General features: G+C 67.0%; 1 protein-coding gene across 5 annotated transcripts in view; it reads left to right on the forward strand.

The window, feature by feature from the left end:
* The window catches only part of RXRA (retinoid X receptor alpha), a 96653-nt gene that overhangs the window by 36141 nt on the left and 34846 nt on the right, over positions 1-25666 (forward strand). The window contains exons 1-2 of one of the 5 annotated variants that reach the window (XM_067742793.1): positions 3545-3792; positions 3872-4085. The exons of 3 other annotated variants lie outside the window; for them this stretch is intronic. The gene's annotated coding sequence lies outside the window, so the exon portion shown is untranslated. Of the gene's footprint in view, positions 1-3544; positions 4086-25666 lie in introns of those variants that run through there. One more of the 5 variants, XM_067742792.1, reaches the window with a different exon arrangement.

Below are 25666 nucleotides of genomic sequence, written 5' to 3' on the forward strand. Positions count from 1 at the left end.
GGCCTCAGAGGTGGCGTCCCCTCCCCTGGGGAGACAAGCCTTGGGCCCAGGAGGCACCGGCCTTGTCTGCCCACCCCCTTCCCTGCCGCAGGGGAGAGGTGGAAGGGGGTCCATTTAGAGGATCAGCTCATTTCACGGCTTACTGGTTTCCCATCTAAGCGCCCAGCCCGAATGGGCCAGGGGTGAGCCCCAAGATGCTGCGGGCACAGCCCTCTCCAGCCTCAGTTTCCTCATCTGAGAGGGGAGGGGCGGAAAGGAGAAAGGAGAAAGCTCTGCTGGGGGCCTGTTGGCGTGCTCCTTGGCCCTCACCCTGCAGGGGCGCCTGTCTCCGCCGTTGCTGTGACTTGCTGGCAGCGTTTCTAGGCAGGCGCCGACGGGGCACGTGGGCAGAGAGGGTCGTGTAGAGGGGACCCGGCGAGCACACCTCCAGGAGCCCACGTCCTGGGCCGTGCCAGGTACTCAGCGCACGGTCACGCTTGGCTGGCGCGGCAGCAGCCGCCGTCCGCCTGAGCACAGCCCTCGGAGGACGGCCCCTCGCTGCACCTTCCCGACGGTGAAAGCACCGGGTTCTGGGGGGGCCGCTGGGCCTCCTCGCGTCAGGGGAAGCGCCCACCTTCCAGCAGGTGCGTGGGAGGGGCAGGGCGCCGGCTTTTGGGTGGTGTGAGTTTTGGGTAAACACAGTCGCGCCCTTTGCGGAAACCTCGGGCGGGAATGTTTTGTCACCTCCACTTGCTTTAGCAGTTTGGGGGGGAAGAGCCTTTGCTGAACTTCACAGCCAGAGAAAAGAACGGCAACCCCCCCCCCCCCCCGCCAAAGCCGGCAGCCTGCGCTGTGGGCGTGGTTACTAGGGCACCCCCCTCCCGGACCGGTCTTCTGCCCTGCCCCCCCCCTCCAGCCTGCTTTTCTAGGTTCTTCCACCGGCGGGATGTCATGGATCTTTCTCCCTAAATCTTGAGCTGAGCTGAGTTTCCGAGGTCCACGGCGTCTTGCCCAGACCTTCCAGACCAGGGTGCAGGAGCCGTGAGGTGGGAACCCGTGTGTCCCGGCAGGGCAAGAGGTCCACGAGCTGGGATGTGGGCCCTGGCCTTTGAACAGGGCATGAGGATCTCCAGGTCCTTTCTCCTTTCCGCCCCCTCCCCTCTCAGATGAGGAAACTGAGGCTGGAGAGGGCTGTGCCCGTCCGAGGTCACCCCGTGGGGGCGGGCAGTCCCGCAGCATCTGGTGGGGGCGTGTCTCGTGGTAAAGGCTGTGAGGTTTTGGGTGGGCAGCGTAGCCAGGGTCCGGGCGCTGGAAGGGAGGAGGTGGGGAGCTGACAGCTCCCGGTGGGGGTGGGGTGGGTGCGTGGCCAGGGGCTGCTGACGATTGTGGCTGGCTGCACACGGGCCTCGGGAGAGCCCCCCACCCCGTGTGCCATCTCTCGGGGTCCTCTCGGGGACTCCTGCTTTAGACAAAGAGGTGGAGACTCGGTCACAGCCACCGGCCTGCTGGTGCCCGGCCGAAACCCTCTGCCCCACCAGCTGTTTCCCCGGGGGCGGGGCAGCGGTACCTGGGCGGGTGACCAAGGAGGCATCTGGGTCCTGGCCCTGGGTGCGCTTGGAGTGTGGGCCGACCCTGCCCCTGCGAATGGGGTTTGGCAGGTGTGTCCGCCCCTGAGACACGCAGTGGCACCCGGTTGTGGTGTGAGACTGGGCGTTCTTGGCCCCTCTCTGGGTCTCACGCCGGCCTTGGTGTGGGTGGCAGGCCCTGGTGCTGTGCGTGGCCAGGCCCCCTGCTCTTCCTTGCTTGGGGCGCTGGGGGCCCAGTAGCTGGTGCTGTGTGCGGGGACTGGGGCCCTGCTGTCCCTCGGTGGGCCTGGGAGGGACCGGTTTACATCTGACCCTGGTGGCTGCCTTGGCGGGGGTGGCTCCGAGGAGCTGGGCGGACTGGGGGAGGGGCAGTTGGCACACTCCATGGATGCAAGGGAAGATGCTTTGGGCAGAACTCACGCCGTTCATTCATCTTGCCTGGATCAGGACCCAGCTTGGGGCACGGGTCCCACGCTGGGGGGCTTGGCTGGTGGGGAAAGGCACACACACAGACGCTCAGCATTGGTAAAGCTGGGCCTCCGTGTGAGCCCGTGGGTAGCCCAGAGGTGATGGGTCGGGTCAGGGGCTCAGGCGAATTACCTCTGGGAGCATGGCTCTCTCTTGGCCTGAGCCTTAAGGCTGTAGGATTTTGTCTGGCGCCAGCTTCTTGCACCCCTTCCTTTCTGGGGGGTGGGGTTGACACTTGGCCAGCATCTCTCAGGCCAGGCCTTGCGGACCGTGCTGTGCCCGGTCGCACAGGAAGACTGAGGCTGGGAGACGCCAGGCCCCGGCGGGGAGGCGGCCAGGGAGGGACTGCGGTCCTGGGGGCGATTCTCCGGCGTCGGCGCTGCCTGGGTGGTCCCCTGTGCATGCCCTGCACGCATGGGGAGGGGGCGAGGGCCTTCCTCTCCGCTGCATGGCTCACCGCCCCTCCGGGCCCCAGGGCCTTGGCACGGGCTCAGGAATCCACAGTGATCTCCGGCCGGCTCCAGCTTCCTCGGCAGGGCTGCTCCTGTGCTCCCCCGGCCCCTCTGGAACTCGCTACCTCTGGTGTCAGTGACAGAGCGCCCGGCTGCGGCGGGCTCCTAGGGCCGAGGGAGCGGCCCCCTCCCCGGCACCAGCCACAGCTGCCCCAGCCCTGAGCATCCTCGGGCAGCGTGAGGCCGGCCCTGGGCCAGCGCAGCAGGGCTTGGCGTGGGAGGGTGGGGATCAAGCGTCCCCCACCGGTGGGCTTGGGCCTCGTCCCGAGCCGGGCCAGCCTGGCCTGGGCTTCTTGCTTCCAGAAGCTGCACCTGGAGATAATAACAGTGTTGGGGTCTGAAGGGCCGGGAGGGGCCATCCACGGACACATGGGGAACTGAGGCCCGGAGCGGAGGATCCCTTGCCCGAGGCCATGCAGCGCCCTGGGACCAAGGTCTGCCTCTTGCCTCCCTGCCCTTGGAGGGGGTGGCTGGGTGGTGGTCTCGGGCCTCTGTGGCAGGTGGCACAGAGCAGTAAAGGAGCCAGCTGCTCATAGATGGGACGTGAACCTTTGCCAAGCTGTCGGGCTGCCAGGGAGGGCGTGGTGGGCTTCTCTCGGCCGGTCTTCGAGGTGTGCCCTGGACTTTGAGTTTGCCTGGAGTGCAGTCTCCCGGGCCTCGACTTGCCCAGCTGTGCGGTGGGCCCGTGGGAGCCCACGCGCCCACTGAGGGGCAGAGACGGCCTTCGCGCCCGCAGTGCCCGTGCTGCCTCGTGGCAACCTGTTGGCACCTCTGGTTCTGGCGTCACCCAGGGCCCCGGCTCTGGCGGCTACGCTGGTTCCCGGGCCCCGGCTCAGCCAGCGCTTTTTGCTGACCGTGCAGGAACTGCTAATTAAGCTAAATCATTCCCAGAGCTCCCTGACATCAGTCCACGGGATGGGCCCTGCCGGAGATCCTTGCTGATAAGACACTCCCCGCCGGCTCTTTGTAATTTGTTATTAAACAACCCAGCTCGTTCACCCTGTGGAGGTACCGGCGTGAGCGCTGGGCTCCAGGCCCGGGCTGCCCGAGCTCAGCTGCAGCGGGTGTCGGCCTGCGTCTTCTCCGTCTCCCGGGACTCGTTCCACCGTCTGAGGGGCAGCGGCAGGAGTTTCCTTGGCTTGAGTCCCGGGGTCTGGGGTTGGAGGCCCTCGGCCTGGGGAGCACCAGCCCGTCTCTCACCTGGTTCTCGCTCTTCAGTTACGGAGGCTCCTTTCCCCGCTTACCACGTGTGTAAGATATGGGGGTGGGGGGTGGAGGTGGAGGAGAGGCCTTAAGTTGAGACCTCTCGCTGGGCCCTGTCCCCAGGCGCCCCTGTCCCTGCAGAGGCCTCCTCCCGGTGAAGGAGGACACGCCGGTATGTGGTCCAGTCCAGTCCGGGCTCCCAGTGCCCGGTGCCCCCACCGGCTCAGCAGACGGTCGGTCGGGGGCTGGACGGAGGTGTGACCAGGCCCCCAGGAGGAGGCGAGGCCCCTTCCAGGAAGATGGGAGCAGCTCTCACCCCGGCCATCCCAGGGCTCTGGTGAGTTCGGCCCCGAGGGCCTGGGGCTTCCCTCCCGGGGCCAGACGGCCCCTGCCTCGGGGACCTCCCGGTACTTGGATGGGGTAGACGTGCTCCCTGCAGAGTGAGGGGCCAGGCAGCAGAGAGTGCGGAGCGCTGGCTGTCTTTCTGAGTGAAATCGGGCTCCGTTCCGTGGGCGGTGCACACGCGTGTGTGGGTGTGAGGGGCGAGGGCCTCTGGGGTCATGTCGCCCTGTCCCTGTGAGGTCCCCACGCCCCCAGCCCAGTCCAGGGTCTCCTCGCCCCTCGGGTGCTGACTGGGTTTGGGAGTTACGGGCCTGGCTCTGAGGTCCAGCCTGGGGTGCCTGGGTCCCTCTCGGCCAAGTGACCTCGGAACGTCCTTTTCCCTCTCCGGCCAGGCGGGCACCGTCGCACAGCTGCCCTGCCGTCCCCTGCAGCCTTGAGGTTCAGAGGTGGAAAAGGAGGTGCGGGCCGGGGGCGAGGCCCCCTCCTCCCAGCGCAAGGCCCATTAGCCTGAGACCTTACACCTCTTGTTTACGCACAGTTGCGCACGTACACGTGTACGTGCATAGACATGCGTCTCCGCCTGCGGCGAGCGCGGTGTTCAAGGCGCTGCGTCCCACCATGCATAACGCTCTCCTCTTCCCTCTCCGGCTTCCAGACTCCGCTGGGTCTGAAGACCTAGCGGGGTGCTGGGTTGGGGCTCCCGGGCACCTGGGGAGGGGATCCTGTTGCCTGACGAGCTGGGATGCAGCCAGCTGTGGCCCCTGGTCTCCTGATGTGGGGCCAGCGGGGACAGCCACCTGTCTGTGCCCATCGGGGGCGTCTCCGGAGGCTTCAGAGGGCATGTGGGGTGACTTCTATCCACGGTGGGCCCGGGGGAGCCTGAGTTTTGATGACCTTGGGCCTGAGTTTGAACCCTGGCAGGCTGCCCTCTCCCCGGCAGGAGACCCCTCTGGCTGGCGGTTCCCGCTGCTGGGAGCACCGGGGCCCCTCCCTCGTGGCCTGCTCCTGCCGGCCTTGCCCTGCCACTGTGTCCAGACCGGGCGACCCCACCTGGTGCCTCCTAAGTACCTGCCTTATTTCTGTGCCAGTTGGCGCTGGGGGCCCTGGGCCGGCTCCGGGGGTCAGCGGCTGGAGGGACCCTGGGCGCGCCCCCTCCCTCCCAGGGACGCACGGCAGAGGGCACGCAGAGGATTTACCTCCACGGTGGACCCTGTCCCAACTCAGACCCAGAGCCCACCCCAACTAAAACGCTCCCGTCCTCCTGGCCCAGTGCGGGCAGCCAGGTGTGGCGCCAGAGTGGGGTCCCCGCTGCCCCCGCGCCTCCAGGTGTGGCCTTGGGCGAGTCCCTCGCCCTGACTGGGCCTCAGTTTCTTTCTGTGGGTGGGGCTCAGCAGGACCATGTTTTGGGGAGCAGGGGTGCCCTTGAGTGGCAGCTGCCAGCCCAGGCGCCTCTTGTTTTTGCTTAAAGTTCAGCCAAGGGGTGCAGGCCGCGTGCAGGCCCTGGGCTGGGCTGGAAGGGGTGCAGGCCGCGTGCAGGCCCTGGGCTGGGCTGGAAGGGGTGCAGGCCGCGTGCAGGCCCTGGGCTCGGCTGGGAGGGGTGCAGGCCGCGTGCAGGCCCTGGGCTGGGCCGGGAGGGGTGCAGGCCGCGTGCAGGCCCTGGGCTGGGCTGGGAGGGGTGCAGGCCGCGTGCAGGCCCTGGGCTCGGCTGGAAGGGATGCAGGCCGCGTGCAGGCCCTGGGCTCGGCTGGAAGGGGTGCAGGCCGCGTGCAGGCCCTGGGCTCGGCCGGAAGGGATGCAGGCCGCGTGCAGGCCCTGGGCTCGGCCGGAAGGGGTGCAAGGCCGCGTGCAGGCCCTGGGCTCGGCTGGGCCCGTGCGCTGACCGTGAGGCCTGGGCGGGCCGGGCTGAGCCCTCCCTGACTCGGCTGTGCCTCCCGGGGCGGGTGAGGAGTGGCCCCGGGGTGCTCTCTCTTTCTAGAACGTGATCTCCCCGAGCTTGGCCCCTGGTGGGCCCGCTGAGCGCTGGGCCAACTCAGGGCCACGGGAGGCTTGGGGCAGAGCGGGCCTGTGGTGGCCCGGGGCCGCGGGGCCAGCCTCTGCACCTTCGAAACGACGCGGCCCGTCTTGTGCGCCCCTGAGGACGAGGGCCGCATCTGGGTCGGGCCAGGCAGGCGGACGAGAGGGCCGCGGCCCTCCCCGGGCGCCGCCGTGTGTCGAAACCGGTCGCTGACGCGGCCGCGGTGTTGAAATAAGTGCCTGTGGGTTTCCCAACATCCTGCCAGCTGTCACAGGACCGCGTGCCAGGCCTGGCCGGGGCCTCCCTCTTGGGGTGCCCAGTTCCCAGTTTTCTCCCTGGGGAAACGAGGAGAGACCGCCCCTCCCCTACCGCCACCTGGGCGGGGCAGAGGTCGTGACATCAGGGCAGGGCCGCATTACCCTGGGCCCACGTAATCCTTGTGACCTGCCCATTTTACGGAAGTCAGGTGGCTTTGGCGTGGAGGGCAGGATTTGAACCCAGGCCTCTGAGTCTGTGCCGATGCTGCCTCCTGGGCAGGAGGGAGGGGAGGGGCGGAGAGAGGAGGAGGCGGGCCAGGATGTCCCGCTGGCCCGGGGGGGGACACACACCAGCCTGGCGGCAGAGGGCGGTGGCCAAGGGTCCTGGCTCCCATGCCCTCCGGTGGACAGCCCTGGACTGGGGGTGTGGGCCCTTTACTGAACAGCCCACCTTGGGGAGACGGTGGGAAGTGGGCCTGGGGCTGCCCTGTGCGTGGGCAGCCAGTGACCATGGTGGCTGCAGGTTCATTGATCATCCACTGTGCTCCAGGCCCTCGACTTCCGGGGCTCGTGGAGCCCTGCCTGTAGCCTCCTGGGGTGGGTGTTCTTACGCTCAGTGTTCAGAGAGGAAACTGGGGCTCAGAGAGGCCGAGTGACCTGCTGGGGGCACACAGCAGGAGGCAGGGAACTGGTGTCTAGGCTGCGGCCGGTGAAGGCCACGCTCTCTAGGATTCTGCTGGATCAGGTTGGGAGGAGGTGGTGTAATGGAAAAGTCCACCCCCAGTGGCAGGTCCTGGCCCTGCCATTCTGAGCTGTGCAACCTCTCTGATCCCTGAGGGACCTCTGCCAGCTTGGGTGTGGAGCGGGTTGAGGGTTGGAATCTGGCTGTCTGGATTAAGAGGAAGAGGAGAGGGGCTCAGGACTGTCTTCCCAGCGCGGCGCTCCTGCAGACCCCAGCCAGGTCCCCTGCGGGGTGGGGCCTGGGGTTCTAGGAACCTGTGGCCGGCCTCACCCTGACCGCGGCGTCTGCCCGGCGCCCGTCAGCGGGGGAGGGGCCCCGGAGACCAGCCTCTTATAGATGAGGAAGTGGATGCTCAGAGAGGGTGAGGGGCTGGGCTTGGGCCACACAGCAAGGCAGCCGCTGAGCCAGGGGCCTGTGGACAGAGGGTGCGTCGGGAGACCCACGTGCTGGTAAGGTGGAAGTTTCAGTGGTCTGGTGGGGAGGATCACGCAGGTTCCAGCCGGTGACACGTAGCGCCTTCACTGGGGCTGGGAGTGACAGTAACGGGAAGGGCGGTGACCCCCGAGGTGGCTCTCGGTTCCTGAGGACCTGCTGTGTCCCAGGAACTGTGGTTGCTGCCTGCCTGCTGTGCCCCAGGCACCGTGCTCAGCTCACACCATTTACGTCCCGAAACAACCCTGTCCGGAGGTTTTATTCGCCCATTTTCCAGATGAGAACGTTGGCGCCCAGAGAGGTGACATTGCTTCCTGTGGTCCTTGGTCAGGAGGAGGTGGGGCTGGACTTGGACCCTGGTCTCAGTGCCTCCGGTGCCAGGGGTCCCCTGCGTGAGTCTGGTGCCCTCCCTGGGCCTCTGGCTGGGGTGACTGTCCTCACGGTGGGCATGCATGCAGGTCTGTCCCCTCCCCCAGCTGTGCACAGAGAGCCCAGGGCTTGGTTTGCGGGGATGTAGGCGTCTACTGTAGGTTATAGCTGGAGGGAGGCAAGTGGAGTCTCCGCCAGGAAGGCAGAGTACCCTTCCTTCTGCTGCATCACTGACTGACTGGGCCCTTTGGGTTCCTGGAAAAGGCCTCTGGCTCTGGACTGGTTGTCCCTGGCAGAGCCTGGCCTTGACTATCTGCCTGTCCCCAGCACAGTGGGGGGCAGTGGGGGAGTAGGCGTCACACTAGGGGGTGCTCCGTGATTCGTGAAGGGAGCCGAAGCCGAGGGCACTGTCCCCTTTCGGAGGACGAGGACGCTTAGACCCAGTGGGGTTGGGTCAGATGCCCGCGGGCCCCCCCACCCCCGAGCTGTGAGCTGAGCAGCCAGGACTCGAACCCAGATCTGTGGGCTGTGGGACACCTGTGTTCATCACCTGTGGGGATGGATGAGGACAGGCCAGCCTCGTGGTCACTCGTTCACGTCCACTGCCTCCTGGCCGCTTTCTTCTTATGCGACATCTCTTTGTAGAAGAGGAGATAAAGGCTCAGAGGGGTTGTTCAGCCTTCCTGGGGTTGCACAGCTTGTCAGCACCTTAGGGCCTCTTTGGAACTTGGTGCTCGCCACTGTCATTCTGGAGGCAGGAAGGTCTCCTGGGCGCCCAGGCCGACGATGGCCATGAGCGCCACCTCCCGCCCTCCTCCTCGCACCTTAGGGCCTCCTTGGAACTTGGTGGTCACTCAGCTGGTTCTTAAGGACTGTGGTGAATCCTGCAGCCTGTATTGGCCCTTTCCCACCTCTCATCTCCAGTCCATTTGGTCTTTATTCAGTGCCTGCTGTGTTCCAGGCCCCAGGCCAGGCCCCAGGGATGCCTGGTGAACCAGTTGCGGCTCCAGCCCTTGGAGGCCCCAGACCTTCAGTCTCAGACTAGTGGGCTGGGGACACCCTGTGGTGTGGTGAGTGCCCTGTTGAGGGTATGTAGTAGAAGGCATCCCTACCCTGGCTGGGAGAATCAGGAGGGCTTCCTGGAGGAGGTGTTGTTCAAACGGGGTTGGAGTGAGCCAAGAGAGGTGTAGGGGGAGTTTCAGGCCCAGGGAACAGCATGTCCAAGCCCAGAGGTGAGAGAGCTGGTGTGTTCCCGGAAATGAGTTGGTTCCCAAGCCTGTGGGTGGAGAGTGGGCAGGCTCAGATTGGGGAGGGCCAGGGGTGCCGAGGTCTGGCGAGGAGGAGGGCGGGAGGTGGCTCTCACGGCCTGCGTTGGCCTGGGCGCCGAGGAGACCTTCCTGCTTCCAGAACGACATGGCATCTGGGCACTCAGCTGGCCCAGTCCTGGTCTGGGAGGTGGGGGAGCTTCTTGGAGGGAGGCTGAGGGGTCTCCTGGTGGGCCTCGGCCCATTCTGGAGCTCTGGGGGTGGGATGCTGAGGCAGTTGGTCCTAGGCAGCTGGCAGAAGCTTCAGGCAGGCCCTGGCCCAGAGCCACCCCCAGTTCGTCTCTGGGTTAGCCCAGGACCACTCGGAGGGCTTGGCATTAGAGCTCGGGCCTGAGTGGTGCTGGTCAGCTGTCTCATAGCCGAGAACACAGGTGGGGCGATGAGCAGGTGTGGGGCTGGGCAGGGGACCCCCAGCCCTCCTGGGGCGCCTTCCAGCCCACGCTGGGGGAACCTTTGAAGGGCTCTGGGGCGGGTGGGGTTCTGGAGGAAATCAGATCCGCGTTTGGCCTGGAGAGCGCTTTTGGTGGGCGAATTTGTGCACGTGGCTGATGGGGGAAATGCTGAGATTCTGTAAAGCAACCTTGACCTCCCCCCGCCCCACCCCACCCCCACCAAAAGAGAAAACAAAACTCAAGCCCCCTGCAACGCTGTTACCCAAACCAAAGAAAGTCAAAACCAGCCACTGAGTCCCACCCGCCCAAGGTTAGCCTGCTTTTCCCTCCGCGTGTAGCCAGATAACGGCCCATCTTGGTGTTTATTATGCTTTAAATAAAAACGGAATACAGATTTTCAGTGTCTATAAAGCTGAGCTCTCCAGTGGCAAGGCGAGACGCCCCCTTCCTTTTGGTGGAGGAAAAGGAGGCCTTTGGTGGGGGGGGGTTAGGCCCCCCCATGGCCGGTGGAGGAGAGAACCGCTTCTCGGAGACTCTGGACCCAGCACCCAGGAGGATCCTGTGCCAGCCACAGCCCCCCAACCCTCGAGCGCTGCCGACTCCCCTGAGGGCATTGCCAGGTGGGGGGATTCAGGGGCTTCTGGGCCCCCAGCAGGGCATGTGTGTGTGCACACGCCTTGACCCGCGTGTGTGCTCACGCCCGTCTGCACTCCCCGTGTCGGTGTCTCCATGCCCTGTGGCGTGGAGGATCCCGCCATTGCCCGCTGTCTGCCCCCCTGCTGGCCCTCTCTGCTCACCTCCCTCAGCCCCACACCTTGTGCCCAGGCAGCCTTGGACCCCTGTCTCGCCTGCACTGACCCAGCTGGGTGGCCTTGGGCAGGTTGAACTTTGTGTCTCCAAGCTTCACTTCTTCTGTAGAAAGACAGAGATGCTTGTAGAATTTCTGAAAGAGCTGGATGAGCTACACACTCTGAAGTGCCCAGTGTGGGCTCCCGGGCACTGGGCATTCGGGAAATGCTGGCAGTGCCCCTGCCTGGCTGGCGTTTAGCAGTGGGCCTTGGGGCGCTAGACCGCTTGGGGGAGGGACCTGGCCAGTTTTGAGTAGCCTCTGGGACCTGGTTGGGTACAGAACCCCAGGCTTCCTGCTTCCCAGCTGTGGGCCCAGGGGGCCCCACCCCTGTTCCCTTGGGCCCCCAGGCGGTGTGGGCACTCACAGCTCTCCATGGGCACTGGTGGTCATCTGTCGGGTTGTTGGTAGGCTAGCTGGCTACCCTCCCGCTGTCACGGTGGGCCATTCCCCAGTGCAGGGGTCACGGCCTGTCCTGGTGACCCCGCTGAGCAATAAGCAGGTGAGAATGGGGGTAGCCCGGGTCACCTCCCCCCAGGGCTGTCGGGTTGAGGCCCAGAGCGGTGCAGTGTCCCCACGTCGAGCTCCCCCGTGGGGCAGGCCCTGTTTGGAGCTTGCCCTGGGCTCTGGGGTACAGTGCGCTCGCGGTGAAACGCACGCATCGCCCGCGTTCAGGGGAACCCAGAGCGAGAGCTGGCCCCCGTCAGCCCTGGCTCACCTCTGTCACTTTGCTCCTCTCAGACTTCACGGCAGCGGGCTGTTGGGGCCCGCTCTTCACGTGGCCCTGGCCCGGGGGTGCGTCCGTTTCTTTGTTTCATCCCAGGAGGCAGGACTCTGCCTTTGACAAGTTCACCGTCAAGTTCACCGTGTGTGTGGCCGGTTAACTCGTCCACACGTGTCGCTGGGCCTCTGTAGCCCGGGCCCTGGGCTGCCACGGCTGGGGAGCATGTGTTCAGGGGCAGCACTGTGCCCAGGGGTGTCCGGGTTGCCCTGCACACAGGTTGGGCGCTTCACATCCTATTGTTAACCACGCAGAGCCCGGCGGCGGATGAAGGCCCTGGGGTCACGTGCCTCGGGGGGGATGTGGGGTGTCGGCCCCTGTCCCCGCCCCCCATCGCCTGCCTGTGCAGGATTCGGGGGAGTGGGGAGCCCCCATCCTCCAGAGATTTATCATGTTCACCCGCGAGTCTGAGTTCTCCCTTTTTCTAGTCCTCTGTGTGTGTGTGTGTGTGTGTGTGTGTGTGTGTGTGTGTGTGTTTTTGTGGGTCACGGACCCCTGCTGCCCAGACCAGCCTGTGTCCCGGGAACCCGTCCCGTCCCCTCGGGTGGGGGAGGGGTGTTGGGGAGGTGGCGGGGCTGGCTGGGGGCTGGACGGGGCCGAAGCCCACGGCCCTCCCCACACCCTGCCCTCCCAGATGGGGGCTGCACGGCGGACGGTGGTGCTGTGGGTGCCGAGCAGGTTTCACACTGGCTGCGTTTGGGGATTAGAAGCAGCTCAGCAGGAAGCTGGCAGCCGCGCGCCTTCTGGGCAAGGCAGGGAGGGGCCGAGGGCGCGGGCTCCGGGAAGAGGCCGGGGAGAGGGGGACCATGGGTGCCAGGCCACCCCGGCCTGCTTCAGGGGCGCATTCTGGGACGGGTGCCGTCGTCATGGGGAGAGAGGCGTGCTCTCCATCGGCTGGGGCCACGCAGGGGAGCCAGGCCGCCCCGGGCGTAGCCGTGTGATGCTTGTGTGCAAGTCCCTGGGCCGGGGGGTCCTAGCCCCCGAGCAGTTTCACTCTTGCCCCCCGAGGGGCCACACACTCCTGTCTCTGGAGGGTGGAGCAGGGAGAAGAGGTGGCCCGTTCCTGGTGGCCTGCAGGGAAACAAGGATGCTTCCCTGGCCCCCGTCCCTGTGGAGCTGTCCCCGGCGGGGGTGGGGGGGGGCTGTCCCCGGCGGGGGGGGGAGCTGTCCCCGGGGAGGGGCGCTGTTGATGCCCGTCGAGACCGTGGCAGTGCCCGGGGGCAGGTGTGAGGTGTAGCTCTCCCTGTCTCCCCGGCTGGCTGAGACGTGGTTCACCAGCGTCGGTCGAGAGCTCCGTTGCGGCCAGAGGTGGGGCGCTCCGACCCCCCGCGTGCTTGCCCTGCTCCGCTCCGGAGGGCAGCCTGGAGCCGGGTTTGTGGAGGGAGGCTGGTTCCCCCCGCACACCGAGGGCTCTGGACCCCAGAGGTGCCGCAGCCTGACCGTGTGTCCATCTGCCTCTGGGATCCCGCGGACGCCCTGCCCACAGGTGGCCCTCGGGCCCCGCCCGGCTGCCTTGTGGATCCCCTTGAACCGTGCAGGGGGGGAGCCAGGCCATCCTTGGCCGTGACTTTGTTTTGTTTCCTCCAGTCGGCTTGTCCTGCTCCATCCTGTGCCCGGAAGAGAGGCCAGCCCCTGCCTCGGTGGGGCCCCTCGCCCCTCGCCTTCCCTCCGGCGGGGGTGGGCCCTGCTGACGTCCGTCCCGCACTCATTAGCAGCTGCAGCCGCTGACGGCCGCTGGCCCGCTGGCACAGCTCCCGCCTCGCTGGCCCTCCTGCCCACTGCCTCGCGCAGCAGGAGTGGACCTGTTTGCTGTTCCCTGTCCTACCTGCTTGTCCCTGCTGTGCTCTTCCCGGGCCCTTGGCCTTTATTTCCCCTTCGGGTCCCGCCACCGTTCACCCTGCCCCCGGGGGTCTGTCCCCACTTGCTGTGGGCTTCCCGCTTCCTGCTGCTGAGGGAGCGGTGTCCATGCCTGCGGACCGAAGGGGGCACAGACTGCCTCAAGGTGGGTGCCCGGCACGGGGGGCTCCTGGGGACTCCCGGGCCAGGGCCTCCCTTGCTCTCTGGCTGCGGTGGCACAGCGGGGGAGCCTGAGGAGGGCCCCGCCCCGGATAGTGGGTGGGCGGTGGCCCTTCTGTGTCGGAGGCCTGCTCCAGCCCTTACAGCTGCGGTGTGGCCGCCCTCTTAGAGGCGTTTGCCACGCTCCCCTGACGGCTGGCAGGGCCTCAGCCTCCCGGCCGTCACCCCTTCTCGGCCCCCCTGATTCCGGGAGGTGACACGACAGTCCTGATTGATGACTGAGACCTCGGGCCCGGCCTGAACGCTCTGGCCGAGACCCTCCCTGGGGTGGGCTTCCCTGTGTGGCCCCGGCCAGAGCCCGAGACCCAGAGGCCTGTGGCCTGCAGGGTGCCAGGGCCCATTGGCCCACCTGGCCCCTAGGGTGAAGCTGAGCCTCACGGGGGAGGGCGGAGGTCCGAGCCTGGGTTTGGGGGCGCTCAGCGCCCTCCCTAGTTGGTGGGCACACTGGCCTCTGGGCTGGTGACTCGAGGAGGGCGTGGGCCCAGCTCCCAGGCCCTTCCCTGCGCCGCTCCCCGGGGCCTGTGGGCTCTTTGGGATCGGGCTCCAGCCCTGCAGGGGCTACAGTTCCTGGGTCACCCGCCTGAGTGTGACCTACCCGGGCCCCTCCTGAGGGCCCCTTTGTGGCCCGGTGCCTGGCCGACCCCCTCCCCGGTTCCCAGGCCCATCCCGCCGGCCGCCGGCATCAAGTCTGGACAAGTGTGGTGTGTGTGTTCAGGGCGGCCGCCTGTGGAGGGGCCGGAGGTGGCTTGCCGGCCCTGTGAGTCACACGGAGCCTGGGAGCCAGGGCGGCGGGGGCCCGGCCGTGGGCAGGCGTGACAGGGCACGCTGCCGGCCTGGCCCGGGGGACTGGGGGCCGGGGGCTGCCTGTGCCTCCTGGAGGAGCTGGGACAAGGCCCAGATCTGGGGTTGGGGTCTCTGAGACCCAGCCTCCCCTCCCCGGGCTGTGCAGCGGGGGGCGGGGCTCCTGCCTGCCGCCCGGCTCAGAGCCTCACACGGAGCAGACGCTGCCCAGGTGCCTGCCTTCCAGGTGGGCAGAGAACCTGCTGGGGGGGAGGGGGACGGGGAGGTGGGGAGGCAGATGGGCATGGAGTCCAGGCCCCTGGGTCGGGTGGGTCGATGTCCCTAGATGTCCAGGGGGCAAGCATGGCAGTGGGCTCAGTTTGAAGGGGCAGCTGCCGCTGTCCCAGGGCACCTCCAGGCCAGACCCCAGCCCTCCTGTGCCCGGGCCGTCCCGCTCCTGTCCAGCTGGGGATAATGCTGGCCACCGAGGCCCGCTGAACACCTGCAGACCCCTCCCCCCGGGTCTCGGGGGTTAGAGGCCAGAGTACAGGCCTCTGTGGTGCTTCCGGGCCGCCAGTCCCGGGGTTCGGGGGGCTTAGATCTGCAGGGGTTCCAGGGTCGGCAGCAGCTTCACCTCCTCCTGAGGGTCAGCATCCCGCTCTCCCGCTTGTGGCAGAGACAGCAGAGCCCCAGGGGCAGTGGGCGTGTGGAGGCCCTGCTGTGGGGCGTGGTGCCCACCGCGCAGGCAGTCAGAGCCGGGGCCTGAGCCCGGCGGAGCCTCTTGTTGGATCTGTGACCCGGGCACCGTGTGCCCTCTGAGCCTCAGCTGCTGCTTCTGCAAAGCAGGAGGGCCCCTGCCCTTGAGGGCCGGTGTAGGCACCACTGCAGGGAGGGAGCGGCCTGCAGGCTGGGCTGGGGCACTGAGGTCCTGGGGGAGGCGGGGCGGCTGGAGCAGGGCAAGCATGCCTGGGGGCGGGGGTGGGGTGACCAGCCCGGGCTTGGGGCTGCTGTCCAGGAGGACCCGGCCTGTCTGCAGACCTGCCTTCTGGGGCGGTGGGCTCGGACCTGAGCTAGCATCTACAGGGCTGGGGCTCTGTCCAGACCTTCTTACTCTGTCCAGCAGGTGTGAGGAGGGCTCCCTGGAGGAGGTGTCCCTGACAGGAAGACCCAGAGGGGATGACCATGCTGCTCTGAGGGCCAGAGCTGGGGCTGAGAGGGGCTGATGGCCACACCAGCTGGAGCCTCCCGGGGACGCTGGGCTGGGCACCGAGACCGTTGTGGGGCAGATTGGCCGTGGTGGCCCCAGGGCCCCTCTGAGAGAGGGAGGTGGGGCTGGCCTTGGTGGGAGTGATCGATAGAGACCCCTGGGTGAATTCAGGGTTTTTCCAAGGTGTAACGGTCAGCAGCAGGGGTGGGGCCCCTGCTCAGGGCATTGAGGGGGTGGCTTCACGGCGGACTAGCCCCTGACTTCCTGGGTGTCCCTGTGGGCGCCTCCTGGGTATAGGAAAACAGGAAGAGTCAAGTGCTCCTGGTGGGGGCAGGGGGCTGCAGGTGGAGCCGTAAGCAGTCCTGCTGCGCCCACCAGGGGGCCCTCGTCACCCCCGGCCCAGGCCCGCCGGCCTCAGCATGGCCCTTGGTCTCTGTGCTGCCCCTCCAGCAGCCCCCCCCTCCCTCCACCCCACCAGGATGTGAGTGAGAGGGAGGGGGCCGCTGGCTGAGCCAGGGGGCAGCGCCAGGGGCTCAACGAAGCCATGTGGGCTGGTGCCTCCGCCCACCCCCGGCCCCTGCTTGCTGTTCTCTCGTGCCGGCCTTGGGGAAGAAGGAAGCTGAGGCTTGGGTGGTGTGTGTGTGTGTGTGTGTGTGTGTGTGTGTTTGTTTTCGCCTGGGCTCCGGGGCTGCTGGCTAGGGCCTGGGCTCCAGCCTCCAGTGCCTTGACTGTGAGGGTGAGGCCTGGGGAAGGCAGGGGGCCGCAGCAGGGCCTGGTGGGGGCGCTCCTGGGGGCCAGGAGGTAGACTGAGGCAGGTCTAGGACAGCTGGAGGGAGATAGAGGCTGCCCCAGAGCCTATCTGCCAGGGGCAACAGCTGGGCCAACATCTTGGGTGTTGCCGGACTGTCCAGGAGGCCCAGAAGTGGGGTCTGGACCAGGGCCCCTGTGCTTGGAAGGAACAGTAGGTCTCTGGGATGGAGAGGTGCTGGGGGCGAGGGGAGGGACCATTCAGGCCGCATGCCGACCCCCTTGTTACATCTAGGGGGAAGCTGGGGCTGGGAGAGGGGCAGCCCTGTGGCTCGGGGGGCAGGGGGTGTGATCTGTGGTTTTTCTCTACTTTCTGTGGGGTAGACACTCCCGCCGTGGCCAGCTTGAAGCCGCTGACGGGATGTCGCTGAACACTGGTTGGGAAGAGATGTGCACGTGGGCTGCTGCAGCCCCCCCGGGCCCCCCGTTTTCTGCCCCCCTGGAGGCAGCACGTGCTCTGCTTGGGCTTCTGCTCGGCGCCTGGCACGTTCCGGGTGCTCGCTAATGTCTGAGCGCCTTTGGCTGGGCCAGCCCGGGGCAGGGCCTGGCTGGTGAGACCCCCGGGGGGCAGGAGGCACATGGCGGTGCCCCACGCAGACTTGCGGGCCTCGGGGCCCACGTGGATGTGGCTCGCGTACGCACACGGGGGCCGGGGTGGCAGGGCCTGGGGCCTCTGAACACCCAGTCCTGCGAGGGGACCCCCAGTTGTCACCACACAGGTGGGTCACGTGCCCGGGTTGCGTCGTCACCCCTGAGGCCACCCAGCTGGTGGGACAGGCACAGTGCCTGGTCAGCTGGACTCCTCTGAGGGCGCCGAGGTTGGGTCTTCCTGCCAGCGAGGTGCCACGTCGTGGCGGCACGGGAGGTGGCACTGTCCGGGCATGGGGTGGTGTTCAGGGGGCCTGAGGCTGAGGGGCGTGGTGGCCTGGGAGCCAGCTGCTGGCCGGGATGTGCCCTGGGCCCAGCACTGGCGCTGCTGAGGCAGGATTAAGTCTCTGTGGACTCGAGAGGGGACCCCGCCTGCCACCTGTGGGGCTGAGCACCTTTCCTGCCCTGGTGCGGAAGCGCTCAAGTGATGAGACTCGTTGGGCGCAAGTGAACTGCGTCAGTGGGGCTTAGGGTCCAGAGGGCCTCACAGGCACCTCCCCAGCCGAGGAGGAGCCGGGGGTCACGGCAGACCACCAGCCACAGCTGAGTGGGCGTGGCTTGCCTCTGTGACTGGGGCCGGGCTGTGATCCTTGCTGCAGGCCGGCCCTCGCCACGCCCCCGTCCATTGGGTGAACTTAGCCAGGTGTGGTCGCGGGCCCTGAACCAGGCAAGCAGGGAGCCCGGAGCTGTGAAGAGGAGTGAATGAGGAATCCCGGCCAGTACGGAGGAGGGCGGCAGCAGCCTCGGGACCGTCTGGCCAGGGTCTTGCTAAAATCAGGCCTCCGCGAAAACCACACGTGCACATGGCAGAAACCTGAGACAAATAACGTGGGAAAGGCTGTCGCATCTCCCTCCCTGGAGCTGGGAGTCCTGGACCCGCCACTCTGCAGTGTGACCCCTGGGGATTTCCCTCTTCATCCTTGAACCCCAAACTTTAGTGGGTTCCAGCGAGTGTGGACCTCTATGGTCAGGGCGGGGTGGGTGGTGGGCCCCCTGGAGGGAAGGGACCTGCTTGGGTCCCACAGCAAGTTGGGTCTCAGGTGGAGAGTGCCGTGCGAGCGGATGGGTGCATGATGGTGGGGTGCGCTGGAGATGCCTGGGGGGCAGGGGAGGGGGACTGCTGCTGGGCCGGCAGCCGGGTCAGCGTGGGCGGGAGTCCCTGGCCCTTCTGTAGGAGTCCTGCTGGACGAGCGAGGCCGCCTGGGCCCTGACCCTGCCCCACGGCCAGTGCCAGGCCTGGAGTGGGCAGCAGGGTTTCCACGTGCTCAAGTGAGGGCACTGCCTGCCTTCTGTCCGGGGCCGGCCTGGCCGCCAGCTGCCACAGAGCAGGCCGTGCTGCCGTGCGGGCAGCATGTGCGGCTCAGAGCTGCCCGGGCAGCCTCGGCCCCTGCAGCCTGATGTGGACAGTGTTGGTTGGACCTTAGGCCTCGGGGGGGCAGGGACTGAGGACGCCCCACTTGCCTGCCAGAGCGCAGCGGGGCTGAAGGCCGTGTGATATAGCCCCCCGCACCCTCACTTCCACCGCCGGCCCTGGGCTGGGCTGCTGGCTGCTGGGCTACAGAAGGCATTCTGTGCCCCGGGAGAATGGCCCCGTTGTGTGGCTGGAGGGTGGCCGGGGGCCACGAACGCTTCCTTCCTTCCGTACTTCCTGCACACCCGCTGTGAGGCCGAGCCCCCACCCGGGGCTCGTCTAGTCCCATCCAGGCCCTGCTTCCCGGGCTGGGGGGCTCCCAGCGGCGGTCAAGGCCCTGCGGCACCGCCACCTCCCCCCTGCTCGGCCTGCGCCGTCGTCCCTCCTGCAGGACCCCTCGCTGCTGGCGCGTCAGGGCACAGGATGCTCCTGTCGGGGAGCAGGGGGGAAGGCGTGGTGGGGGCCTGAGGGTGGGCGGGGCTCTGTGGCCCCCACGAGTGCTGCTTGGGCTTCTTCCAGCCCACGCCCCCACCCCCGCCAGGCCCGCACATCTGGGCGAATGAGCGTGCCTGGGTGTGCCGGCTGGCAGCGCGTCGGGGAGCCGTCGTGCCCCATCCCCGCGCCCTCACGCCAGCCTGCAGCTGGGGAAGTGGGCTTGGCCAGGTCTCCTGACTTGCCCACGGCCAGGCAGCTGGCAGCGGAGGAGTGGATTTGAGCTCCGGTCTGGGCCTTGCCCTCTCCCTCTTCTGGGCTCCTGGCTGGGCGAGGGTCCCATGCGCCGCGTCGTCTGAAGGCCGAGACTGCTCTCAGGTGGAGGAAACGAGGCTGGGGTCCCTGTTCTCCTCTGAGAAGCACTTGGCTTCGGCCAGCGGGAGCCGCCTGTGGTCACAGGTGTCTGGGTGAGGGTGGTGGGCCGGGCGGCCCTGGGAAAGGGGAACTCAGCAGTTCCGGCGGATTCCCAGCTGCCTGGCGGAGACGCTGGCCCTCCCGGGCCTCCTTCCTCGCCGGCTTCTGCTGCTTTGCTCGTCCACCGTGCGGCATCGCCAGAGGCCGTGGGACCCTGAGCCGGTGGGCCGGGGGCTGATGGGGCCGCCCCCATGGTGGGACCCCTCGCCCGCCCTGGCCATGAGGCTGTACTTTCTGGCCTCTCTTTCGGGAGGTGGCCTGGCCTGGCGGGCGGGCGACCCCAGGTGGCCGGCAGGCGAGGGCTGGGCTTGGGGGGCGCTGGGGGCGGTATGGCCTGGGAGGTGCCTGTGTCTCGTCTGTAGGGTGCAGTGCTTGTGGTGACTGCGCCGGGGCGGGGGGATGCGGGGGACAGGTGGGGAGAGCCGGGCCGGTGCTGGGTGTCTGCACAGAGTGTGCCTGTCTAGGGCCAGTCACGGCTGCCCAGCGCACGAGAGGTGCCCGGCCGTGCTCGGCGCATCTGGTCGGTGTCCCGATTCTTGCCCCCGGCCCGAGGCCGGGGCTGCTGGGCTCTGGCCTGCCCTGGGTGTCTGGGCCAACGGGTTTTTGGGTGGGGAAGGGAAAGGGGCTGGCTCTTTTCCTCTCCTTGCCTTGAGGCTCCCTGGAGGGCCTCTTGGGGTCTGGCTTTTCAGATGAGGAAACTGAGGCTGGGGATGGCGGGGACTTGTCTGGTCGGAGGGTGCGGTGGACCTGGCCCATCCTCCTGGGTCTGGTGTGGGAAACGTCTGCTCTGGGAGCCGCAGGCACCCTGCGATGAGGCCACACGGGGCTTGGGCTGCCCGGAGTCGGCCCGGGATGGACAGATGGCCCTGGACGCGGCTCGCCCCTGAGTCTTGACTCCGGCTCCTGTGGTGAGGGGTTTGTCAGGGACGAGGCCTGCGGGGAGACCAGAGGCTGGCATCCCAGCGGGTCCCGGTCTCCCGCATCATGCTGGCCCGGCTCACGGGCCGCTTCCCTTCGTTGGGTTACCAGGAGCTCCATTTCTTCACACGCACCCTGTGCCGGGCTCGTGTGGGTCACTCACTGACCTTCACCGACGCCCCTAGGAGGACGTGCTCCCCTGTGCCCCGGTTCTGGGGGAAGCTGAGGCCCAGAGACGTGAAGTTATTTTCCCAGGGCCGCGCGGAGGTTCAGGGGAGGGCCTCCAGCAAGATGTGGCCTTCGGGGTGGGAGCCGGGACCACCTGGCTCTTCCAGGCGTTTGAAAGGCCTTTTGTGATTTGTGAATGTTCAGACCCCCACGTCTCGGGTGCCTCTCCTGCATCCCCCTGGATGGGGCCGTGACCCGGCCTCCCTCACGCCGTGTGGAAGGTGTGGACGCCCGGCGAGGCGGCACTGGGCCGTCTCCGGGAACCACGTGGTGTGGGAGTTGGGACCCAAAACGAGAGAACACTGCAGCCGGGGGCGCTGGACCGTCTTGACTGGGGGGCTGCCCACCCTACCTTGCCCTGTACAAGCCCTGCCCACGTTCTGCTCGGTCAGGATTTCAGGGACGGGCACTCAGGGTGTGCTTGTGTCCTGGGGCCGGCCCTGGGCCTCTCTGGGCTCGGTGTCTCCCATGCTCCCTGAGTGACCGCGAAGGCTCACTCCGGGTCTGAGTCTCTGAGCGCGAGGTTCCTCCCAGGCCCCGTTCTCCTGCAGCAAAGAGCTCTGTGGCACGTGTACCGGGGGCGGTGCCTTCCTGTTCCGGAGGTGTCAGTGGGGGGTCTGCGTTCACACCCCTCCGGCAGCTCTTCCTCGAGGGCAAGGACTGAGCACCCCCACACACGGGGCCCTGCACAGGCCTCTTCAGCCCTTGGTTTTGGTTTCCTTGTCTGTAAACTGAGCGCAGGAAAGAGAATTTTCCGGGTCAGTTCGTCTCTTGACGTGACAGGACATTTAAAATCATCTAAAATTACGTTCATACAGAAAACATCCCGGGCTGTTAGGCCAGGCTCTGTGCTCGTAGAGAGAGTGGGGAGCGTGCTGACTTCTTTCCAGGGTTCTCAGCTGGAAGCTGCGTATGTGTACGAGGGGCGCATTTTGGTGGTTGCAACCCATGGGAGCGTGACGAGGGGTCATCGTGGGCATCTGGTGGCCGGGCTGGACGTTCTGAGTCCTGCCGCGCATGCTGCCCGTCTCCCTGCAGGGGATCGGGACCGTTATTCTGGCCACACACAGGAGATGAGAGCAGGGTATTTTGGGGTTTCTCTGCGTGGAACGTGCACCTACTTGGCTGGTGGATAGTGGCTTGATTTTATTTTTTTCCCATTGTCTGCCACCTGTAGCATCTCTTGCTACCACTTTTCGCTTTTTCCGGTCGTTCCTTCTCTGGGAAATCATCCAAAGAGGCATGTTAGCGTAGTGGGTGACATTGAGTCAATAGGCTCTGAGCAAGGGCGTCTCCTTGAGCCAAACGCGCGAAGTCTTTCAGTTTCTGGAGTTGCTGTTTCGAGTGCATTTGGCTTTCTTGGTATCTGGGGTCTTCCTGTGCCTGGATCTGCAGCCCTCCTGGGTCTGGGTAGGCGTGGGTGTTGCCCTCAAGGCCTCCGACAGAGTGAGGTGGTACTTCACTGTACTCTCTCTGACGATGCAGGCGACAGCTGCTCCCTCGCGGGGCCAGGTGCTAAGGGCTCCCCAGGTGTCCAGCGGGCTGTATGTTCCCAGGAGGGACTGAGCCCTGCTTCCCAGGCAGCTCTGTGGACTGCGCGTGGGTTTGGGGAATCGGGGTGGGTTTGGAGCTGTGGAAGGCATGGTTCTGGGTCCCCGCTTCTCCTTGTCAGGTGCTGAGGGGCTCCCCCCTCCCTCCGGCAGCCCTGAGAGCTGGAGGCTGCTGCCTGCCTGGTGTGTCCCCCTAGGCCTTGGTGTTGCCCCATCCCTCCAAGCTGGGCCTCACCGAGCTCCAGCACCCCTGGGCACAGGTCTGGTCACTGGGGCCCCTCAACACGGCCCTGCCGCTGGGAGCGCGTGTCGGTCACCTGGCTGGCCGTGCGGTGGGCGGCCCCCAGCCCCCATCCTGTGTTCAAAACCGCACGTGGTTCACAGTTGCTGGAAGCTGTCGGCAGATATATTCCCAAGGGCAGGAGCCGGCAGTGGAAACATACTTTCCCAGATTCCCTCCCCGCATTGACCCTGACCTTGGCCCCCCCGGGGGTTGCTTGTGGTTGTTGGTGAAGCCGAGAGGGCCCGGAAGGGGCACTGAGGCGGCGGTGCAAGGGCAGAGGCCCCGGCCCCAGGTGGCCGGAACAAGGTGGGGGGCGGGCTTTGGAGTTTGGGGCCTGTGGTGGGGAGCCATGGAAGGTTCTGGTGGTGACTGAGTGGACAGTGGCCATACTGCCAAGTGACCAGTGCAGGGGGCGGCCATGGGAAGGGCACGCAGAGCCAGTGGCTGTGTCCTGGCCACCGCCAGATCTGAGCTTGGCCACTTGAGGCTCTCATCTGTACGAAGGGGCTGGTGGGTCACTCCCGGGGGGCGGTGCTGTGCGGACAGAGGTCACGGTCATCCGGGCCCAGGGAGAGGCTTTCCACCTGTCATTCTGTCCATCCCCTTCCTGCCTGGAGGCCCTGTGGGCTGGGTGGCCGGGCTGGGTGCTGCCGTGGGTGCTTGCTGAGGCCCATCTGGGTTCTCAGGGCAGGGGGTCACGGGGCACGGACGCTGCCTGTTACACGGCCACCCTCGCGTCTGCGGGGTCTGCTGCCGCAGCAGCCCCTGAAAAGCGCCTGTTGTGGGATGAGAAGGTTCTCAACCTCCTGGCCGCTCCGCCCCGGCAAGGTGTGTCAGGAATGAGGCCTTAGGTCGGAGATCTGGGGACGCGGTTCAGTGCTTTGTGAGGATGGAGGTGGAGGTTCTAGGGCCTCCTGGGCCTCCGTTTCCTGGTGCAGAGTCGAACCCACTCTCCTGTCCCTGCACTTGCTGGGGGCCTGGGGGCGGGGGTGAAGGGTAGACCCTGTCTCACAGCAGGTCCCCAAGGGGTGGCAGAGTCGCATCTCAGCTTGGGAACCAATCCTGCCAGCCCCGTGGGCCCCCAGCTGAATCCGCACAGTGGCGACACAGCCCAAGGGGGTTCAGAGGCTGGTTCCCCCGCCCCGCCCCCGGAGGCTGCCCTTTGAGGGAGGGGGCCTTTCCAGAGCAGGGGAGAGCCGGCTAGGCTGCAGGCCCTGCTGCAGGAGCGGTGGGATTGGGGCTGCTGTGCTGGTCCGAGTGGGAGGTACCCCTCCTGCGGCCGAGATGGGGAAGCCCCGCTCCAGCAGGCGGATGTCCCGTTCTCGGTCTGTCTCATGGGTGAGGTCCTGTCTGCTGTCTGCAGAGCCCCTGCCATCTGTGCCTCCGCCCACGACGGCACCAGCCTGGCGACCTGGCTGAGTCAGCGCGGTGTGGGTCAGCCTCTGCTCAGGGCAGGACGCTGAGGGGCCGGGCTCTCGGCACGCAGCAGCGGGGGTCTCCGAGAGCCTGCCGTGCGTGAGCCGCTCGGGAGCTGGGCTGGCGCTCTGCCCTCCAGGGTCTCCGGCTTGGCCCGGCCCCGCCCATTGTGCAGCCCTGGGCTACCACACGCTGGAGGTGCCAAGCATCTGCGCCCACATCCGAGAAGTGGCGATGCTCGGAGGGCAGTGGGAGGATTGGGGACGCCCCAGGAGAGGCCAGCCCACACCGGGCCCAGAGGAGGCAGGCCCTGATCTCTCCCTGACCGCTCCACACTACTGGGACAGGTTGGCCACCTGGCATGGAGCCCCCCGACGCCAGCACAGGTGGATGGGACGCCGGCGAACTTGGGCCTGAGTGTCTGCAAACATGTTCCCGACGCCGGCAGGGGCTGCGAGAAAGTTAGAGAGAAAAACAGCTGTAGTGGGGGTGGAAAGCACAGGCGTTCCATGACAGAGCCGGCCGCGGGCCCCTGAGCCAGCCGGAGCGACACGGCTCAAAATGAAACAAGCGTCATTCTTTTCCTGTTGAAGAGAAACTGCCTCAGCCAGCCCGCGGGCTCGGGGCCCCCCACCACCAGGCTGCCGTCGAGCAGGCGGGGTTTCATCAGGAATTTCCCCCCCTCTCCGCGCCCCCCCACCCGCCACCTGGGCTGGCGCCCTGGAGGTGCTGGGGACGGTTCAGGGGTGCTGCCTGGACAGGAGGCTGAGGCACCCGGGAGCCCCTGCCCGGCCCCGGAGAGGTGAGCGTGCTCCCAGCTCCCCGTGCCCTTTGACCCCACGGTGGGCGTGCCTGCTAGCACCGGGTCCGGCCTGGAGCTCTGCCGGCCACCCAGGCTGGCTGTGGGGGCTCTGCGTGAGAGTGAAGTGTGTTGGGAGCATCAGGGTGGAGAGCTGGGTCCTGGTCCCCGGCCGCTGGCTCCGGCTCCGGCTTGGGGAGTGCCCCTCCCTCCCTGAGCCCCTTCCTCCTCTGCAGGTGGGACGGAGCCAGCCCCACGTCCCCAGGCTTTTCGGAGGCCCTGTGATCAACGCCGGCTCGGGGCAGCCACACAGGCCGTGTGGCTTGTTAGACTCTAGCTCTGTGTTCTGGAGGCTCTGATTTCATTGCGGGGTCAGGGCGGGGGGTGGGGGGGTTCCCAAGCCACGGGGCCGCCGGCAGGCCGTGGGTTTGGGGATCTCCATTTTGCAGAGGCCGCGGCGCCAGCGGCATCACGCGCAGGCTCACCTGCCGCTGGCTCCCCAGTGGCTCTGTGGCCCCGTCCCTCTTGTCCCTCCCCCCTTTCTGTGCCTGTGCTTCCCCCCTGGGGATTCCAGCAGGCCTGGGGGTCGGCTGCTGCCCCTCCCCAGCCTCTCCCCCGGGCAGCCCGTGTTAGGCCACTGAACAGGAGGCATGGCCCAGTGGTCCGGCGGTAGATCGGGGTCATCTCCCTGCCATGCCCGGGGGAGGGGACGGCCCCTCAGGGGTGCAGGCTGGCCTGCCGAGGGCCTCCGGCCACGGGGTTGGAAACAGCTCTGGGGACTCTCTCTCTGTCCCTTGGCATCTTTCTGGGAGGGTGGCCCTGTGCGGCCTCCACCCGGCAGCCCTCCTGCGGGGGGGCTCCTTTCTGGAACCAGCTGGAGGGAGTGTTGCTGGGTGGGGCTGAGCCGGGCACTGCCTGTCCACCGTGTCCTCCCGACTCCTTCCTTGGCGCCGGCTGGGCCGGCCTCTCGCACCTCTGGGGCCCTGGGTTGGGTGGGTGGTCCAGTCATGGAGGCTAGTGAATGCTTGTCCCGCAGCCGTCTCTGGGGCGGGGAGAGTGGGGGAACCTCCCCGTAAATTCAGATGCCTTGGAGTTCTCCTAGAAGGACCGGCCTCCTGTTTGGGGGTCCCAGGTGGTGGCTCTGTGGCCTGCACCCTGAGGTGGTCACCCTGCTGGCTGGCTGGAGGAGCGGCACCCGAGTGGCAGCCTGGCGCTGGGTTGGGTCTCAGAGTCACGTTGGCACAGCTGTTATTGCCAGTCCTGACCGTGAACAACCCCCAGCCCCCAAGCTTCCCAAGGCCTCTGGGGACAGGACTGCCAGGGACTGGCTCTGCCTGTGGCCACCTGGCTTCTCCTGAAAAACCGGCCGTGCCCCGAGGTCCCGGAGG

Source organism: Pseudorca crassidens, chromosome 7, assembly GCF_039906515.1.
Source record: "Pseudorca crassidens isolate mPseCra1 chromosome 7, mPseCra1.hap1, whole genome shotgun sequence".
Taxonomy (NCBI): domain Eukaryota; kingdom Metazoa; phylum Chordata; class Mammalia; order Artiodactyla; family Delphinidae; genus Pseudorca; species Pseudorca crassidens.